The sequence below is a fragment of the Lichenostomus cassidix genome, chromosome 2 (assembly GCF_008360975.1).
Source record: "Lichenostomus cassidix isolate B80296 chromosome 2, HeHo_3.0, whole genome shotgun sequence".
NCBI lineage: Eukaryota > Metazoa > Chordata > Aves > Passeriformes > Meliphagidae > Lichenostomus > Lichenostomus cassidix.
Window position 1 is genome coordinate 103,567,773 of NC_139482.1, and position 16,553 is coordinate 103,584,325.

Consider the following 16,553-nt stretch of genomic DNA (forward strand, 5'->3'; position numbering starts at 1 on the left):
ATTCTAAGCCTTGGGGCAAGCCCCTTCTTCACCCTCATCTTGCACTGAGACCTGGCTCTATGCCAGGATGCTCAGCACCTCACTTTCCTTGTTCTTTTTTGCACTTAGTCAGAAGGAGCTTGGCTAAGGGAGATAGAAGCTGTAACCACCTCCAATTGCAGACCACCAGAGGACTGTGGGCTTGTAGCAAGCTGTGGTGCCCTCCCAGAACTCTGCACTTGTACAGCCACCAGGTTCTGCTTCAGGATCAAAAACACTCAGCCCGGCCTGGAGACGTGATGGGAATTCCCTGTCAGACCACTTGTTTCAAGACAAGAAATATAAAAGCACGTCTTACTTTATTTCAATATCACTGGGTCATTTAATTCCCACCATAAGGTGAGTAATCCCCTTCTGCTGGTGAAGATAGTTTACTGTTTGCTATCAGTACTGTATATTCTAGAAAAAACTGATTAAAAAAGTCAAGTGCATCTGCAACTGGCACCACATACAAAAATTCAACCACAGGAAACTTGTGCATATTCTTATTAAATTCCCTTTAGCCATCAGGGATTCCTACATGTACAGAGAAGGACCATCTGCTGAAAGCAAGTGGAAAAACCTTATCACCTTTCAGCTTTCACTTCTAGTACCCTACACGACCTACTATAAAGACAGAGAACTAAAAGATTCAACTGCTCCTATGTCAGCTCTGTGAGCAACTTCTCTCTTTTGCCGTAACTTTGTTATTTTCTCACTGACCATTTCTAGTAGATAAAAAGATGTTGCTCCTAAACACATTTTCCTTCACTTTATTTTTAAAGGAAAACAAGCTGGACAGATTCCTGTCATGGGCCTGTACTGATTCATTCACTGTATCATTAAATGTTTGTTTTGTATCATTGGACTGCTGTGAGAAAACAAACATAAGGAAAGGCAGCATGGCATGAATTCTGTTTCCTTTTTCAAATCTACTTTGCCTTTGTCTATAATCCACAGTCTATGGTGGCAATACAAGCCACTGCTCCCTGCAGGAAATAAAGAACAAAAGCAAGGGTCTTGAATAAAATATTCCATGGGATTTTTTTTCTGTTGCTTCCTAGTGGAGATGTTTGTGCTTTCCAAGTAATATGAAAGCAGACTTCACTTAAATATATCACTGTAGGCTGCCTGTTTGCTTCCACTAAGAATTCTCTCCCTGTAACTGACAACTAAATAAACCATTTGATATCACTGCTACCTTAAAGGCTGCTGCTGATCACCTAGTAGGAAATAAGTCAAATTCTACTTGTTTGGGGCTTTTCAAGTGACAATTTCCAGCTACAGTCCTCCATACAACACTCATTTAGCAACATGTACCCATAGACCACCAGCTTAGATACCACTTTTTCTGTTACTAGTTAACTCTTTCTTGGGCTACATCATTTGGAGAATATTGTGTTTAAACAGACTTCATTTGTGAATGAATTCCCACTAAAATGGAAGAATACAGGATATGAAAAGTGAGATTAATATGTGACACACAGAAAATTTGCTGACAATCTGATGGATTGTTGCTTTGGAGGAAATAACGTTATTGGACTAAATTCAGAATATAAGTAAGCCTGGAGGCTGTCTAATTTACTGTGGCTTGCATCAATTCTAAGTAAAGACTGGAGGTACTGTGCATATGTCAAACATATCTAGATCTTCCAAAAAGTGACTGTTCTTAGTTTCCTTTAACTCTACCTGAAATTTCCATAGATGCAAGGGCTATGTGTACTTACCTTTTTCTATGTTTACTGAATTATCTAATTTCTTGCCTCAATGGGGAAGCAAATTTATGAAAGGTTTATAAACCAAACCCAGAGGGAAGAATTACACGGGGAATTATAAAACTGTAATTGTTAATGAATCTATTTTAATGAAATTTCTAATTATGATTACAAAGAACTATAGAAGAAGGAACAGTCAAATCAGAAACTCTTTCTAGAAGAAGGAACAGTCAAATCAGAAATTCTTTATCAGAAACTCCCATGAAAATGGGAGCTATACCAGAACAGGTGCTCAACAAAAAGAAGCACAGAGGTTTGGCTACTTTTGTGATGAAGCTGTTGGTCTTTTACAAGCTTTGGCAAGTCTAAAACCTTGGGAAATTGCAGGTCACCATGGTATTACAATGCTTAAGACTTTCCAAGTCCCAGGCACCATGTATGTATGGATTTATGAAATGCAGTGCATGGAGATGGTGGGTTGGTCTTCCCCAGAGCAGACAGACAAGCTCTGCCCTTGCACAGAAGACAATATCCTCCCTTTCTCTCCCTTTGCAAAAGCTTGGAATTGTGCACTCTGCCTTCACAAAGAGCTTAAACACAGGAATTAAGAGGAAGGGTCTTTCTTGTCTGAGACAAAATCCCAAATCTTAAATATTTGGACATCTAAACATAATTATCCTATCCACAGGGTTAATGAAAGTCAAGCCTGGGTCCAAATTCTCCCCCATGCAAACCAGACTTCTGCAACCATAAAACCCTGAATTATGTCCCTGAAACCCAAGGTCTGAGTCATCTGTGCTCTTATCCATTCAGGAGCAGAAAAAAGGAAATGTTCCTTAAAAAATATTCATCACCCCCAATGAACCGGTGTGTTTGCGTTGCCAAGCAACTGTGCTGCATCTCTGCACCTCTGAGACCCATGGGTCAAAACCCAATGTCAACATAAAAAGTTTGAGAGTCAAGTCAGGATTATGGCACATAAATATTGATGAGGAAAAAGGCAGAAGAGGGTGTATATCTGCAGCCCTGTTTTAAGAATTAATGTTGTTCTCAATTATGCTACTATTATAATGGCCAGGTGTTTTTCAAAATCACAAGACAAGTGGTTTTCATCTTTCAAAGACCTGGTATTCAAGAAGATATGTCGTTTTGTAATGATGTAAAAACACCTACAGGAACCCTGAAAAGTTGAGTCTTAGCCCTCATTGACTTATTCCAGATGGAAGCAGAGCTGATTTTCATCAGTAAGGGCAGATATATTCCATTGTCTTCCCATGCAAATGCATGTTCTTCACATCTTCTTTTGCTGAATGCTGTAGTGTCACGGGTGGAGTGATGCACTTCACTTATTAGAGAGTTCACTGATACACACCAGTGATTTAGCAAAGTTTGATAGTAAACATCACAGTGGTTTTACTACATTCCATGACAAGGTACTACATAGTAGACAAGGTCAGCCAAACTTGTCCAGGAGACCCTCCTGTTGAGTCGTGAGATTCAGAAATTCCTTGCATTCTAAACTCCTTCTCAGAGAGGAATTGAAGCACATCTGGATCCAGACTTAGTCCCAGACTATGGTTTATGTCTAAAGGATTAGATGTGCATAATCAATGCTTTATATCACTTAGCTAAGGTTTCAAAGCTTAGCACACTAATAATTACATACCAAGGATCTGTTGCAGCAAGGAATCTCTCTGCCTCAAGGAATAACCTTGAGAGGCATCCTTCCTCAAGGGGTGATTCGGGCATGCAGCCCACTGCCATGCAAGAAGCACAATGGACCCTGTACTGTCCACTAGTTATGGAGTTAGCTAATTGACTCATATTTGCATATCGAATCCAGATGTTAGTTTCTTCCAAAATGCCTTGACCAACACTATGTTTAAGTGGGCTCATTGCTCAAATTAGTCCTTGGTTGTTATACTATCTGTTTCCCCTGAACCCACTGTGAGTCAGATGCAGCCATCACAACCAGACACATCCACTGTGACCAACCTTGGGAGTCAACACTTGAGAGTTACAGGAAATAAAGGTCAGACTGGCAGAAAGGAGAATATGTTACATTTAGGTAGGGCTGTGTTTCCCAGAATATCAATTATTTTTGAGGACGGGTAGCCTGGAGTGAATTACACTATTTCTTTTCACCTTTCTTGGATGGCACTCAGGTCCAAGGCCAAGCAGGAGTGACAGAAGGGAGAGATAGAGATGGGCTTGCCCACTGAGCCATGCCTCTGCCATGGCACTTATCAGAGAAGCAGCGGCAGCCAGGAGAAACACCATGGGCTGGGGGACAGGTAAGGGGGTATAACCCTGGTACCATTTCAATAATCAGTTTAATTTTCTGTCTTTCAGAACAGACCTTAAAGGAGTTAAATGGAAATAGGGTGTGTATTGGGAAATCCATGTGAAAACAGGGAATTTGTAGCTAATGATTAAACACAAGGAGATTAGAAAGTCAGATCATTTAAGAGAAGAGTGAGAGAGGGGAAAGTAGACTAACATATTCCTGCTCTAAAGCTCCCAATGTTTGCTCATCACCCTTAGGAGCAACATACTGAACATTACCAAGTAAAAGAATCACAGTGGTTTATTAGGCAGATCTTGTGCATTTGTTGCAGAACCTCACCAGCAAGATAGATGTATGTGAGGGATAGAGCAATCAGATAGCACAGCAACATCATCTCTGTCAGCAGCAGAGCAGGATTAACCAGAGGGATAAAGATTTGTAACAGAGATCACTGTGTGGCTGGTGCAGTGTTTGCTGTGAATGCGGAGCAGAAGGGATGTGGAAGCCAGCAGAGTGGTTCAAAGAACAACCTGGCCAATGCTCACAGATCTCTGAAATAACAAAAAGAGAGGACAAGATTAAAGTTATGCAAGAGGCAGAGACAATTCTTGAGGTGGAGATAGCCAACACGGAGAAAAAGATGTGAGCCTCAGGGTCAAAGAGGTAGACGTGTTTCATTTTGCAAATAATATATAAAATCTGTTATCAAGAACTGAAGTAAAGCTTTAAAATAGTATGTTTGCAGGTTCAAGCATGATGAAACTCATCTTATGGTAAAAATCTAAATTACTAAAAAGGTGATTTGAAATAAGCATGCAAGCACAAGAAGGCTATTAAGTCCTTGATAGCTTTGACAAAGAGGGCAATAAGGGCATATCCAATTTGGATTACAAACAGTGAGAACCATTCTATTTTAGACTGCATTATGCATTGCCCGTGGAGTGATTTATTTCTCTGAGGGATTGTAGCAAGTGAGATTGTAGCCAAACAGGGGATCACTCTCCAGACAATGCTGTTGCTCTGGTGTGTGTCACACCATGTTTGCATATTTCTTGTGCTTCCTCATCAATAACTTCTTGTGTAATTAACCCAAACTGGTGAGGCATGTGCTCAAATTAGACAGCTTCAAAGGCAAAACAATTTGCTTTGGTCAGTTGTCCCTAGCCAGTGATTTCTCCAGTGAAGTGAAAGTACTTGACAGCTGAGAGGCAGCAGCTGAAAGAGGTGTCATGGCTGCTTCCCCCATGATCCAGCTCTTGGCTTTAACAGTGAAAGTCCATACAAACAGGCATGGTTCATGCATTGCAATTTTGTGACTTTTAATTTCCTAATTTTCATTCTCCTCCAAATTCTTCTGCCTGAGCAGGGGACCCCAGGAGGCAGGCAGGCAGCATGGCTCTGCACACCAGGTTATGCTTGGCAAGGCTCCTCCTCGGAGAGAACAGGAGCTCAGAAGGAAATTACTCTGTTCCAGCATTTAAGTAGATTGTTGGATAGAGAGCACCTGGGTTTGGCTGCTTTTCCTCTGTCCCTGGCACAACTCATGCTCCCTCCTGCTTGCTGCTGAAGACGGACCCCCAGTTTGCTGGCAGAGCTTGGCAAAGAGGTTGGTGCATTTGGGGCTCTGTATGATCTTTGAAGAGCTGACAGACAGAGTTGTTTGGATACTCATTGATTTGTGGAAAGGTAGAAAAATCAGAAATTCCTCACATTGATACTCAGCCTACCTGAAAAGGCATGTAATGCTTCCCATGGGGATTTCACACAGCCATTTCATCCCCTGGAGACATTTCCCAGCAGTAAAATTACATTTTATTAAATGCTTATAGCTACTTGGAGATGAAGGAGGAGAATGAACAGCCTCAAGGTACTAGGACATTACCTGTGGTTGCAAGTAAAGGTCAGGTGATTTGTCCATGTCCTGGACACGGAGGCATCATCCAGCTCTTCAGCTAATGGAGAATCACTGTGATCTAAATGTTAGGAGCTCACTATGTGGCATTACAACTCCAGGGGTGCAGCAGAAGCTGCTCATGCCCCTTGTTCCCTCCACTGACACCTGGGCACAGGTCTCATCCAAGAGCAGCAGCCAGATGCCTAGCAGGAGCCCCTTCATGATGGAACTGTGGCAGAGAGCTCCAAGCATCTGGTTACCCTGACTCTGCAGCACTGAATATCACAAATGAACTGATGGGGAAGACACAGAGGCTGCCCCAGTACCAGAGTCCACCAAAGGACCCCATTAGAAATTTCAGAAAATTTAATAGCTTTTTGTCACTGGATGAAAAAATGTTGGGCCTCAAGGATGTCAAATCTAGCATGGTTGTCATGGCACAGCTGTAGCAGCCCGAGTACAAAGCCAAACTTAATCATAAGTATGTGATTTTGTTTTCCATTTCCATTTCTTTTATAAATTGCAGAAAAAGTGGGCTGTATATAGCTGTAGGGAGCAAGGTCAGCACCAAGGGAATAGACATCAAATATTCAAAATCATGTGGATATAAAATGTGCCAACTTGGGATGGAAATTTCTATTTTGGGAGTATATTAGAAGTAATTCAAAGGCTTTTTGTTTCACCTCTTATGATCCACATATGCTGCCTTTCTTGACATTTTTCCTACAGTCTGATGTCCCCTGGAGTGCTGGTTGGGTTTGTGAGTTATAATAGGTCAGACTTGACAACATATGTTGGGAAAAACAGGGTTTCTGCATTTCCCCCTGGAAGCAAAGAGGTGGGAATAGGAGAAACTCTCAGTTCATTTCCAGGGAAGCTGTTCTTTAGCAAGGCAAGGAAAATCTTGCAAAATATTTAGTCTGAATATTACAACAAATGTTCAAATTATTTACCTCCAACATACTGTCTCTTTTATCTGTTCTCCTTCTGCAAATATTCATAAAACAGAGTTTTGCTGGCACAGCTATTTACAGGAAGTGAATATCAATATAACAAGCATGAATATTCACATAGTGATAAAATCCTACATTTACAAGCACCAATATGCACACCAACATATTTATTAAGCCACGTGCAAAAAATACTGCCTTATGACTTATCCAGCCAATTGCAGATTGCTGTTGCATCTCAAGTACTGAGTGTTTGAAAGGCACTGCAAGCGAGCAGTCCAAAGAGACAAATCCATTAACATTTGTAGAATGCACTGACTAATGCACAATTTTAATGAAATGGAATTGTGAAGTTATTTTTATTAATGACATTTAGGAATTAGAGTGCTTCTGCAATTGCTGTAGCAGTAGAGAAAGCTGCTATCCCACATGTAGAGTTTATAGTGATGGAATAAATTGCTGTGTAATACTATCTGTAGTTTTATTTTCACTTTGTAGTTGCACCTGTGATTAAATCTTTTCCAACTGTCAGGAATGTTTCTCATCTTCCAGAAGACAAAGGTTCCTTCAATCTCATAAAATATCTGAAACCTCTGGAGTATTTTTAATATGAAAAGTGGCTTTTTTTTAAAGCCAGTGTCTTTGTCTTAATCATTACAGTATTTTTATATAGTAAAAATTTAAAAAAATACAAACAGGAAAAATACTTTTAGCACTTTATCCTTGAAATGTTCAGTTTTTTAGAGCAGGACATACAAGGATCACTGCTTAAGAGGGATAAAGAGCTCAGTGGTAAGGATGCTGTGATGGTAAGGAATAACGGGTAGGAGATTCTGAAGCAATTGTATATACAACTCTGCTATTATCTCTTTATTCCTTGATGCCAGCTTAATTCTCACCTGAAGTGCAAGTAAGAGCTCTAGCTGGTAAGGACTTGCAGGGAAATATTGCAGAGGTAATGCTCTAAGGTATTGCATGTAAAAGACCAGGTTATTGGATGAAAAGTTTTCAGTCAGTTTTTGGCGGAAAATTAAGACATAGGTTTATATAAGGTGAATATATAAGAAACCTAGAAGGCTTATGCATATATATTCAAGAAAACAAGTAGCATTTAGAATACTGTCAATAATTTTATTTTAAATGCTCTATGACAGTAAACCTGCCTGTTCTTTATGCAAACACTCAAAAACCCCCACCTAATATAAATATTTTGTGCCAGTTAATAGCTATTTTCCCTTTAACCAAAGCAAAACTAAATTTTACTTGGAACATGCTGTGATTTCCCTCCCTGCCCATCTTTCATCTATTAGTCTCCATGCTTCTGTCTTCTGAAAAATTGACTGTTTTTCCCAATCCTCAAATCTCTTCCCGCAGTGCAAGCTTTGCACAGGATCTCTGTTCCCTTGGCAATCAAAACATACACTCCTTTGAGCTTCATTCAGCAGTGCATGCTGTTGTACAATATTTTTAACTGCAATAATGCCTCAAAACCTCCCATTTCATGTTATCACAGCATTTTCTGCACAACCTTCCTTCCCACTTTCGGAGTGAAATGGGAACTCCTAACTGAAGATTGAGCCTCTACTCCCCTCTTTGGATCATCCACTTAAGATAACAGATTTGTCCCTTAGTTTTTGCACATTCTAAAAGAAGAATTTTTGTCTCATGTTGCTAGAGCATAGTACTTCATTAATTTAGCCTTTGTCTATTTTGTTTGTTGTGAAGACAAGTGTTGTGGCTTAATACCAGACCTCAATTCAGCCCCACACAGCCACTTTCCCACTCCCCCTTCCCTGCCACATTGGGATGGGGAAGAGAATCAGAAGAGAAAAGGTGAGGAAACTCATGCATTGAGATAAAGACTGTTTCATAGATAAACCAAAAGCCACACACTCAAGTAAAGCAAAACAAAGAATTCATTCACTACTTCCCAGAGTCAGGCAGGGGTTCAGCCATCTTCAGGAAAGCCAGGCTCTGTTATATATAGTGGTTACACAGGATTACAAATGCCATCACTCCAAACATACCCCACTTCCTTCTTCTTCCCCCATCTCTATGCTGAGCTCATTGTGCTATGTTGTGGAATGTCCCTTTGCCCAGCTGGGGTCAGCTGTCCTGGCTGTGTCCTCTCCCAGCTTCTTATGTACCTCCAGCCTTCTCACTGGTGGGGTGGGGTGAGAGGATGAAAAGGCCTTCAGTCACTGCTCATCAGTGACTTAAACATCCCTGTGCTATCCACGCTGTTTTCAGCACAAATCCAAAACAGAGTCCCCTACTAACTAAAGAAAATCAAGTCTATTCTAGCCAAACCTGTGACCCAAACCTGTGTGACAAGGAAGGAGGGATTTTCTAGTAGTTCAACCTTTAAACAAACTTTCCATACCATTTTACACCCAGTGAATTTTTTTTTTTGCTCAATGTCTCAATTCAGGCAACACAACCAGTGTGCTGCTTCTTTTCTTCAGAAGATCAGGTCTCAGTCCTACAAAGTTTCATCAGCACAGTCGTACTTTAGACTTTGGGATAGCTTTGTAACTTCTAAAGAGCACAGTTAGTAGGAAGCTAAGATGCTTCACCCTCTTTTAGACCAAAAAATACAGAATTCCCAGGATTCAAATTTGTCAAAGAAATACAGTTTCCCATCTGGTCTGGTCCTTTTTTTGGATGATTTGTAGGGCTTTTTTATGTTTAGTTCAGGGACTGGAAAAGCAGAGGAAAAAACCAATCTTGTATTGCCTTCAGAGTGCAAGGAAACATACCACTGTGTCCCACTTGAGTCCAGATACTATTTCAGGAATGTCACATTTAGCATGCTTTAATTTTTAATCGAGCTTTTGAGTTCTGATGGATGGAAGCTCTCATAAAAGTGAGGTCCCCGTTATCTCTATAAACAATTACTTCATCAATGTTTGCTTTGCCAAAGTTTTACATGTCTCTTAATTTATTTACAAGCCTCTGAAAAGAGTCTATAACCTTAAACACTTAGATCCCTGGAGGATGGTGAAAAGCAAATTCAATTGGGTAGCACTAAGGCTGTTTGCCAGGGCTCTGTAGAATGGTCTTCTGAGGTTATATATTTTGCTCTCCTTAGTCTGTCTGTCATTTAATTTATTCCTGGCTTGTGTAGATATCCAATATTGTAACGGTCTCTAGCTCCCTGTAATAAATGCAGGATTTCATTGTGCTGCCAAACTTTGTGCCTCACCCAAAGGCAATGAGGGGCCCATGTGATGGACAGATGAATTTCACAACCAAGGTGTCAGTCTGCGCTGTCTCCTATGTTTTGTTCAAGTCCCTTGTGATGTGTAAACTGAGCAGAAGATGTCCTAAATTTGCTCCTTGCACAGGATTGATTTTTGAAGAACACAGACTTGCAATGTCTCTCGCAGCTCTTCTTTCTGCTCCGCTGGCAGATTGTACCACCAGCCACTAAACTGGTAGGGATATTTTTCTGCCAGGTGTGGTGGTTTGGTGCTGTGTAAAAAATATGATTGAATATAATGAGAGACTCATGGGTTGAGGTAAGGACAAGGAGAGATCCCTCAGCAATTACCATCATGGGCACAACAGACTTGACTTAAGGAAAATTAATTTATTTCCAATTAAATCAAGGTAGGATAATGAGAAATAAAAGCAAACCTTTGAACACCTTCCCCCCAAACCCTCCCGTCTTCCCAAGCATAATTTCAGTCCTGATTTTCTCTCCCTCCCTCCCCAATAGCAGTGCAGAGAGATAGGGAATGGGGGCTGTGGTCAGTTCATAACACATTGTTTCTGCTGGGAGAGTACTCCTCACACTCTTCACCTGGTGCAGCGTGGGTCCCTTCCATGGGGTGCAGTTCTTCGGGGACAAACAGCTCCACAGGGTCACAAGTCCTGCCAGCAAATCTGCTCCACCCTGGGTTCCTCTCCCAATGGGTCCACAGGCCCTGCCAGGAGTCTGATCCAGTGTGGGCTTCCCATGGGTCATAGCCTCCTTCAAGCAATCCCCTGTTTCAGAGTGGGGGCCATCACAGGCTGCAGGTGGTTCCCTGCATCCCCATGAACCTCCATGGGCTGCAGAGGCACAGCTGCCTCACCACAGTCTGCACTACAGCCTGCAGGGGACTCTCAGCTCCTGAGCCTGGAGCACCTCCTTCCCCTCCTTCTCCATGGACTTGCATGTCTCCAGGGATCTTTCTCTTCTGCCTGCTGTTCTGCAGCAATTTTCCCTCACCCCTTCTTAATTATGTCATCCCCAAGGCACTACCACCATCACTGATGGGTTCAGCCTTGGACAGCCTTGGAACTAGCTGGCATGGGAGAAGCTTCCAGCAGTTTCTCACAGAAATCACCCCCGTGGCCCCCTCAGTACTAAAACCTTGCCACAAACCCAATACACCATGACAGAATGGGATGCACAGGGGGACCCTGTTGTGGTTTGGACACTGGCCAAATGCCAAGGTACCCACAGCATGTACTCGCTGACTCTCCCCTGCCACAGCTGGGCAGAGGAGGGGAAAAAAAGTTAATACACACAGGGTTCATGAGTTGAGATAAGGGCTGGGAGACGCTCCAAGGACAGAACAGGTTCCTCTTGAAGTTCCACAGTGAAATTTATTACTAACACAAAGTCAGAAGAGGCAAATGAGAAGTAAAAATAAGCCCTCAAAGACACCATTTATCCACTCATCCCCCTCCCTTCTTCCCACCAGCAGCACAGGGGATCAGAGTGTGGGGATTTGGTCAGTTCATGACCAGGATCTTCTTCTGCTGCTGAGGGAGAGAAGTCTTTTCCTCTGCGTAGCCATGGGGTCCCTCCCACGGGAGGCAGCTCTCCACAAACTCCTCCAGCATGTGTCCAAATCTCCTGAGCAACAGTCTGCCTGCTGCATTGTGAGCTTCTCCCACGAGCGGATAGTCCTCCCAAAACTGCCTCAGCGTGGGGTCCCTTGTACATGGGCTGCAGACCTCCAAGGCCAGGCTGTTTCATCTCGGGAACAAGGCCTCTCTCTCCACTGGGATTCCCCCTGGATCACAGCCTCCTCCAGGCACCCACCTGCTGCTCTGGCATGGGCACTTCCCCACGGGTTGTGGGTGGATCTCTGCATTCCCCATGGACCCCATGGGATGCAAGGGCTGCTTCACCATGGTCCTCACCATGGCCTGCAGAGGAATCTTGGCTCTGGTGCCTGGAGCACCTCCTCCCCCTCCTTCTCCACTGACCTTGGTGTCTGCATGTTGTTTTCCCTCACATGTTCTCACTTCCTCCTCCTTCTCTGGCTAAAAAGAAGTGCCTCTATCCATTGTTTTGATTTCTTCTTAAATATGTTATCATGAAGGCATAACCAACATCTCTAATTGGCCCAGCCTTGGCCAGCAGGATGTCCATCATCTTCAGAGCCATCAGAAATTGGCTCTGTTTGACATTGTGAAAGCTTCCAGAAGCTTCACACAGGAGCCATTTCTGTGCCCCACCTCCCCCCCACTAACAAAACTGGGCCAAGTAAAACCAACACAGACCCTCTGAAGGAGAACTAGCTTTTTAAACTACACCAATCCTACTGCTACCAAGATTTATAACTTTTTATCACAGTTTTGGACCTTCTGGCCAAATTTTAATATACATGATGCACAGGTAATATTTCTTGGATGCCCAGCTGAAAGAAGGTTTCTCAGAATAGTCTGAAACTTGTTTGTGTACAATATAGAAAAATACATCGTTTTCTTTCTTCATAAGATCTGAAATGAGGAAAACAATAGATTCCACAATTCAATAACATGTTAGCGTTTCAGGCAAAAGGAATCTAGTTCTCTTGCTCTTCCTTTCTTACAGTATTCCTATTTCTTCCTTACTTCTAGGAAAGAAGCAGTGTAACATGAGACATTTAGTGATTTCCTTACAGTATACAACACCTTTTTGGTTTGTTTGGGTTTTTTTCCTTTTGTCATCTTTTTTTTCTTTGAAGGCTGACTTATCTTTCTTTGTCCTTTCAGTGTTTCAAAGAAACAATTTCAGCAGGCCTTTCCAGGAGTACTGTCCCATGTATCTTTGTATACTCAGTGACATATAGTATTTTGGTCCTATTCTCATGCACACATAAAGTACCAGGTAACTCCTGTTTGAAAACAGTCTCTCAGAACATGCCAGATCCTCTTAGCATTATCTTATTCCATGCCAGAAAGCAGGAAATGTTTCCACAAAACTTAAGAGGAGTTGTTGATCTCAGGGAGGGTAAAATATTAGCATCAAATCCCATTACCACTGTTGCTCCACATGCATTTATTCCTGTCCTAGATGTAGTGAATATCAAAAAGTTATCATGTAACTTGACATGAATCTCGTTGTGGATTGTGACTGTTGCATCAGCTTCAATTCAGGAATGACAAATCTTCCAAAAGATTCTGGAGAGCCTGACTTTTATCTCTGCACAATCTTACTGACTGCGATGAGTTTGAATAAATACGGGTATTAACTTAAATACAGATATCAACAGTTCTGCTAACTTTTCAATTAGCAACTGAAATCAGTCTTAATTGGGGGCAGGTGGGGCAGGACCCAAAACTAGCAAAGTACAAGATGTGCATTTCTTTGCAGATTTCCCTTCTCATTTGACTGCAACCCTATCATTCCACTCACATAATTTTCTGAGCTGTAGTTTCTTAAAAGAGTAGATTAAAGACACCCTTGGCACAATCTCAGTACTGTAATATATTTATCTTGACAAAACCCATGTGAGATTAGGAAATGCCTACTATACTCCTGGCAGATGCAGGACTGAGACATGGAGAGACTAAACGCTTTTTCTTGAATAGCAAAGAATGCCTGTGGTAAGTGGGGCACAGATCCCTAGATTAATGCCTTTCCCAGTGAAATGCCTTTCATGGGTGATCATTCAAGTCTATAGTGAATCCTGTTTACTTCTAAAATATGTTGATGACATAAAATTGATTTTCCTCTGTCACTCATACTGCTGAAAAACAGAATGGACATTCATGCTGCAGGTGCAACAAGTTTGGAAAGACAGTGAGCATCACCTGGAGTGCCAGGACATGGTCATGGCATGCCTATCAGCCTCATTCCAGAGAGGGAACTCAGGAGGGTATATTTACATGTATTTTGACAAGTCAGCAAAGAATTTTCTTACCAATGGACACAGAAAGTGTTCAAGATTTAGCCAAATTTGGTTCTTAAAAACAACTATGAAGAAAAGAGGGAAGCATCAATGGGTATACTGTGGAAAATACACTGAAGTCTGTAATTTCTGTGGCAGCTGATGCTGGTTGTTAAAGTGTTCTGACAAATCATGTTATATATTGACAAAAAAGAGCACTTTCATTCTGTGGCACCAGCTGAGAGCGAGGAAAATAATGGACTCTGCATTTAGGTTGTAAATACATTTAGGATGAAGGATTTCCTTTTGCTACTTCAAATTCTATTTAAAAAAGAAAGGCCAGTTTAGCACCTGAGGATTTTCTTCAGCACGGTTATGGTGTTTAGTACATGCCTTAGATAGACTGGGAGAGGAGTACACTGTTATAATGGCCTGCCCAAGGTCACAAAATGATCCAGTGAATCAAACTAGATTAGGATTTAGGACCTTTTTGATTTCTAATCTATCATACCATTGCCCACAGGAGCTCTGTTGTGTTTTTGATGAGAGATGGAAAACATCTTTCCATTAGCTACCATCGGTTTTTGAAACCTCTTGAAAATACTGTGCAACACTAGCACATTAGTGTCCACCATATTTTGCTAGACAGCACCTCTTTACAATATGTTTTGTTGATTAAAGGGTTTTTTTAACATTTCTTCAATATTTTTAAGTCTATGAGGAGAAATAGGAATTCATAGACTCTCTCCTCCCACCAAAAATATGAGCCAAATTTTTAAATACAAAATCTGAATTCCATGCATTTTAAGAAGAAAAATACTACATTTGTGAAATTCAACTTTTACATTTACCAATGGACACTCAGAACAATGATGCCATCAGTCTTTATTGGATTTATAAAAGATTATTGGTGTTATAGAACCAAGGGTGCTAAGCTCTTATTGGCTACAGCTGAAGTAAGAGCACTTAGGCTAGTCCAGCAAAGACACTTGGAGGATTTGTGAAAATCAAATGGTGTTAGTCTCAATGCTCTTTTATTTTCTTCTAGTGGATAGAAGGCTACTCACTTGCAGAACGAGTGTAACATTACTTACACTTCAATTATGTGCATCTATCTCATATATTGCACGTTTTTACAATGTTGAGTGATTTCAAACAATCATTAGACAGATGTGTAGTCCTCTCTGATAGCCCTAACTACAGTTATGTAGTATTACGAAAATAATTTCAATAGCATGCTTAACAGTATTGTGCTCCAAAAATATATTGTGGCAAAATCTAACACTTTCTTGGTAAAAAAGCCTGAAACTGTATTTTTCAATAATAATAATTCTTCAATAATTATGGTAATAATCTATATCTTTTATCTGTTCCATTCAAAATCATCCTGAAAATCATCTTTTTTTTTAAACTTTTCTTTAGTCAAGATCTCACAAAAATGAGGGGATTTTCTTTTCCCTTGTTTTCTTCCCCTAATTATCACAGGAAAAATGAAGGAAAGGAAATAGTCAAATTGTAGATGAAGTTCTAAAACATTCATAGAATAAATATCTTCTTTTTCAAAATCTAAAAATATTGCTTCTAATTTTTTGTTGCTTTCTAAAATATTTTTATGCTACCCACCATATAAAATTGTAATTTACATCTTATTTTTGATGAAAAGCTGATTTTTCTTGATTTCAGGATTTTATTCATTCTTTCAAGCTCAATGAATAAAAAATACAATGAGATTAATGGGGAGGCAACAATTGCTTATTCAATCCAGAATGTAATAACTAGAGAAAGGACAAGAGGACATAGTCTTAAGCAGCGCCAAAGGGGGTTTAGGTTGGACATTAGGTGGATTTTCCAAATTCCATGGGAAGGGTTGTTAAGCATTGGGATGGGCTGCACAAAGATGTGGTGTAGTCACCATTGCTGGAGGTGTCTAAGGAAAGACTGAACATAGCACTGTGGTCTGGTTGGCATGGTGGTGGTCACAGGTTGGACTCGGCAATGGCGGAGGTCTTCTCCAGCCTAATTGAGTCTGTGATTCTGTGAGCTGCTGGAGGAAAAACCCAAAACACCTCTAGTGGAATTCTAAGACAGACCCTATTGCAGGGAATTGTAATCTTTCTTATATTATCAATTACAGGCTTTTGTAATGACTTTACCATGACCTATGCAGTGGAATGGGCCATTCAGAGGGTGGGTTGTTAATCAGTTCTGAACCTTGCACTTGCTGCAATATCTGCTATGCAAGCCCCAGCAAGAGATGTGCTCTGGCAATGGGAGAAAAAACCCTCCATAAAACTGGCAGCAATGGGTTTTTTCTACTGCCCCACAGAGATGGGGAGATCAGATCGTGTCCCGGCACATCCCTGCAGAAGATTTAATATGGGTAGGGTCCATGAATGTCCTAAATGTCAACAACCCAGTTCTTGCTGTTGGGTGTTGCAGCATTTCCCATAGTACAAGATCAGAGTAAACCAGCTCTGCTTCTGTTTTAAGATGCACACTTTTACCCTCCAAATCTTCTTGGATCCAAGGTGGAAGGACAAGGTAAAACCTTTCCAGCTTTAAAACATGTCACACATGGCTGATGAATGAGATTTA